We start from the raw sequence: 5769 nt of genomic DNA on the forward strand, positions 1-5769 counted from the left end.
GCCACAGTTTTACACCCGTGGTAAGATCAGAATGGAATAGAAACAGAAACAGAAATAGAATGTTATGTCAAAGGTTTTTAAAAAACACATCAGATCATATCAGAGTACAGAAAATCTTTAGAACAGAACAAAATCATATCACAAAATATAATTTATGCACAAAATCTCATATTTGCTCTCTTTTTCAAAGTTTAGAAATAGAATGTCAAAAATAAGCTCATGTCTACACTAGTCATGACATAAAATACTTTCTTTCTCATCAGAATTCAATGAGTAATGACAAACAAATAACTAAGGCTATTTTCACATTTCTTTTCAAAACATATAATGCACACTTTTCATAAATCAACCCCAGTTCCTTTTTATTTTTATGCAAAGTCTAGCATAGGAACCCCGCTTACCTGGACTTCTTAGCTTTTTCGAAATTTTCTTCAAAAATATCGAACAATAATTAAGCGTCACCTATAAAATAATCACGTAATTCTTGTAAATTTCCAATTAATCATGTATTTCGATATTTAATCTTAAGCTTCTAAAATAACCTATTTAATTCATCAAAATCTAAAATTATAAATCACCACTTTCTAAATTATCAATATTGATTTAATAACTTTGACCAAAACATTTAAAAGTCAGACCTATTTATTATTGAAAACAAATTATAAAGTTTAATACGAGACAATTTAATTATCCCAAAATATTTTAAAATAAACCATAACATTTTTTTGATAGACTAAATCATATCTAAAGTATAAAAATAACATTACACCAATATTGTTTACTTTTAAAATAAATTTTTACTTAATAACATGTTTCCTTAATCATAATTAAAATGTTTAAAATAAAATTACATAGTTACTAAAATAATTTGCTACCAATAGTACAATTTGAAAATCTTATTTACTTCATGTAAAATTTCTTATACTTCCCGCATAAACCATGTAAAAACAGATTTAATATAAACAAAAATTTCAAATTGAAACTATCCAATAATAAGGGCAAAACTGTAATTCCATACCAAAATATTATGCAAAACTAAGTTTACATAGACTTAAAACGTTTCACGCGATTCGGTGCAGTAGTCGGCGAGGACAGGGGCGCGAGGTACTCATCGAGAAAGGATGAGCGGCGTGCGGTGCAGAGAGGAAGGTGGTTATCCCGGCGGCACAGCTGGGGGTGGTGGCAGATCACTAGTTAGAGAGAGAGACCAACTAATGAGAGAGTGAGACGGAAAGAGATGGAGAGGAGAGTGGGTGAGATCGGTGGAAGCTTACAGAGAGGAGAGCGACGGACCTAGATGGAGTGCAGCACCCGGCAAAGCTCCCTGTGTGGCGGCGATGTCGAGGAGGAGGTTGGCAGCGTAGGGTAGCAGGTTGGTTGCACACGATGGGGAAAAACAGCTTCCTTTATTTTGGAGGTCAAAAACAGAGTATGCCGTGGGTGTTCTTCCTTCAATGGCTGGGTGACGGTGGTTGGCTTTCCGTGGTGGCAAGAATGGCTTGGAGGGTAGTGCGCTGTTTACAAGGAGGAGTTGCTGACTGTGAGTTCGTGTGGCAGGGCGGCGGCATCACGGAAAATAAAACCGTGTTGCATTACGGCTTGGCCAGCGGTTGGGGGTGCTGCACAGCTTGGGGTGTGTTTACGTGGCAAAGGTGGAGGAGTGTTCTGCAGTGACTATCTTTCGATGTTAGTGGTTTGCGATGGAGGTTTATGGTAGCAAAGTTGACGAGCATAGAGCCGAGAACGCGGAGAGGCAGTGAACGAGAGGGAGTTATGCGTGGGTTGTTGCAGCTACCACTTTTTCAATAGAGGAGTAAAAGTATATAAAGAGTTGATTGGCAACAACCCTAGAGAAAAAAAAAATCGGCAAGATCATGCATGTTGTGGACGAGGGAAAACTTAGGGGTGAAAAATAGACGGAAAAATAAAACGTGCGGGAAAGTTAACGTGTGAAGAAAAAAAATAGGTAATTAAAACAGAACAAAAATAAAAACCCTAAAGCTGAGAAAAAAAAAAACTGATTCAAGTGTAACCCTAGTTGAGGGAGATTGGCGTGCATGGAGAGGAAAAACAAATGAACGTGAAACGGGTAGTACATAAAAAAAATAAGGTAACACGGGCTTGGGCTTTTTCCGCGAATTATAGGCCCTGACTCAAACTCAAATAAATAAATAAAATCCAACTTGTTTAAAAAAATTATCTCTGCCCATAAAATAATATTCGAAAAATTTCCCTTAGTTTTTTCATATACTTAACCCGAAAATTTAAAAAAAAAAAAAAAAAAAAAAAAAAAAAAAAAAAAAAAAAACTTGGCGCTAAGCTCGGGTGTTATATTTTGGCTTAAGAGATTGATAGAAATCAACAACATAATAAAGGCTTCCTAAAAACCGTTGTAATTTTTTTTTTTTCTAATCGAGCATGCATAATATTAAGAAATAATATTGTGTTACAAAAAGTTTCAAGGAGGGTCTTTACTGCTATCAATATATAAAATATAATTAGGAATACTATTAAAGGTATATGGCCAAAAATTAAATTGGTCGCTGCTTATTGCGCCACTGAGTGTGCACATCAATTCTAAGAGGGATGTATTTTGATTACCCTTCAATCTTCTCACGGGTGGAGGTTATGATGGATATCATCTATAATTGGAATTAGTTGCCCAAATGGGGGAGGGGCTTCAATTGTAATGGCATCTATGACAAGTTGCACATCACCTTCCAGTTGATGGACACTTGAGGTTGTTGTTTGCCAATTGTGAGGCTAGGAGAGCTGCGGACGCCTCTGCTATGACTGGATTAGTGGTTGGAATTTTTTAGGTCTATATTTCCATTATGTTGCATTTTAAGTCCCGACATACAATTGAAGATGTGGAGAAGGAGTCTCTTACGATAGCATCGAAGGAGAAGCTCCATTGATTTAGAGGTGGAGGTACCCAGCTTAATGGTTGTTGGACTTTTGATTTCAATTCCCATGCTTATTTGTAGACTTGATATATTTTCGAGAGTTGAACATTTGCATCTCTGATCGAGACGACAGTCTTATTGTTTACTGTTTCATTCCGCTACCTCCATATAAAGTTGAGCATTATCACCGCAAAGAGTTGAAAAGATTATTTCTCTTATGCTTTTATTCCCAATGCCTTAGGGCTAATTATAAGTTGAGTCCATTCTAAGACTAAATTTATCTACAATCAATCAAGGTTTAAGGGCCAGCAACTTTGTTGCCATAAGATACAAGCAAATGGGCATTCGATGAATAAATGGAGTTGAGTTTCTTCCTCTTCATTGCAAAGGGGGCACATTTCAAGTTGAAATTTTGGTATGACCATTTTCACCCGGTTACTAGTTGGGAGCATATTCCATATTATTTTCCAAAGTAGCAGCTTGTGGCAGTCATGAATTTTCAAGCTCCAGATTTATTTAAACTTAAGCATGGGGAAGTTTGGCACTAGTGTTATCTAGATTTCTTGTCGCTATGTAATAAGCGGTTTTCGTTGTGAATTTTTCGAAGTTGTTTGGGTTCAGATTATTGAGTCTTGTCTTTGACTGCACAAAGGGAGAGGGATTTTTTGAATTTCTGAGATGTTGCCAGCTCTAACAGAGTTCGCATTTTCTCCATATTCGATGAACATGGATTGTTATCAACAATATCGAAGACTTTCAAGTGAGGATGAACCACATCCATGTGAGGGAGATATTTTGGTTTGAAACTTTCCAAAATGGGTATCCAAGATTCTGACCATACGTTGACTAAGAAGCCATTGAATATTTGATAGCACCTGCCTTTTGAAATAAGTTCTCTTGTCTTTAGGAGTCCCTTCCATACCCATGAGTTGAAACATTCCAAAAATATTCAGATCTGAGGTTTTTTTTTAGAGGATATTATGCCATAATCCCATATTAGCTTTACTCATTTCCCATCTTGTTTTTGCTAAAAGTGATAGGTTCATGTCTTCCATTAGCCTTAGTCCAAGTCCTCCTACAAATGGATTTCCATGACTTCAAAGTGAGCTTGTGATTCTGACTATTTGCAAAACCCTTCCAGAAAGTTTTGAAACTTTTATTGAGAGACTTGCATACAAATTTTGGCAACAAAAATGACATCATTTGATACGAAGAGATCGTACTTGCCACTGTTTTGATTAGCATTGTTCTACCGGCTTGCGAAAGTAATTTCGACTTCCATAAGCCTTTGTAATTGTTGTTTACTTTAATTTCATTAGGAAATTAATTAACAAACTATATTGTTCTACTAATAGGTATAATAGTCAAGGTTTTGAATATTGTGCCGTATTAACTGGTATGATCGGTATTTACCGTGCCCGAATAGTAACCGGCATGGGGAGATAGGTGTTTCATACCAGGTCAAATACCGGTCATTTTGGTACGTTTCGGTCTATAATGGTCGATTTTCGGTGTACCAGCCGAAATTTTGTATTTTTGTATTTTTAATGTATTTTCATAATTTCACTCCAATTCTCACATCTAAAGACTATTTTATTAACTTCTTTTAATCCCATTTTCTCGAGAACTGAAAATCAAATCTCTACTCTTATTTTTATGATGAAGATGAGTGATTGTTTTTTTTAATAGTTGGATTGAGAATTTAGAAGTATTATTGAGTTTTATAAATATGTGTTTTAACTTTTAAAAACTTGTATTAATGTTATTTTGAAATATAATTTATACATATATAATTAATTTATCTATATATAGGCTATCCCGAAATGGTAACGGTACTGAAATATTTCGTTCAAATGCCTTAATCGAAACGGTATTCAAAATTTTGGTAATAATTCCTTGATAAATATCATGTCCAAGAAATCTAATCGTATTTTTTAAAATAATTTTATTTTTGATGATGAGAAAACTAATCCATTTTATTTAATAATTTAAACAAAAGTATTCAGATGTTTTCAATTGCTCAATAAATGAATAGAAGATTAATACATCATCTATGTAAACTATAGAGAAGTGAGTAAAATGGGTAAATATATCATTCATAATATTTTGAAATTCAATGTGAGTATTTTTTTTAATCCAAATGGCATAATATTTCATTTATAATGTTCAAATGGGACTGTAAAGGTAATTTTATAATGATCTTTTTTAACAATTTGAATTTGTCAAAATCTACTTTTCATATCAAATTTTGAGAATATAATAGCTTTATAAAAATGAGATAATAGATCTCTTTTATTAAGAATCGGATAACAAATTCATTCTAATACTTTATTTAAAGATTTATAATTAATATATTAAAAAATAAGTACCTTAAGAAAAGGTTTTATGATATGGTTTAATGGATAGAAAACCACAACATCATTTACTTTTTATTTTTGTATTTATTTGTTAAATTACTTTGACAATATGGCATGAGGGATACTAGATATTTCAATCATTATCGTAAGAAAACTAATATTTTTATTTTAAATTTTATCATCCACATTTATTTACAGTATATTTTAAATGGCTGTGATATTTAAATGTTCATACAAAATTAATTAAAAGTTGTTACGTCAACAAATATAATTGCGAACAGAAAAATAAAAAATAAAAAAAATAATATTGTTTTTTATTATAAATGTGACTAGTTACCGTTTCACTCCTAAATCTCGAGACTATTTGATAAATAACTTAGTTTTAACGATTCTCACAATATTCATAAATGCTTTTAGTTGGGTCATGTTTCAAATTTTATCCACAGTTCTGTCTAATAGAAATAATAAATGAAAACCAAAAGCATTTTCTTAGATGGCAGTCAAAA

This window comes from Juglans microcarpa x Juglans regia, chromosome 2S, assembly GCF_004785595.1.
Source record: "Juglans microcarpa x Juglans regia isolate MS1-56 chromosome 2S, Jm3101_v1.0, whole genome shotgun sequence".
Classification (NCBI taxonomy): Eukaryota; Viridiplantae; Streptophyta; class Magnoliopsida; order Fagales; family Juglandaceae; genus Juglans; species Juglans microcarpa x Juglans regia.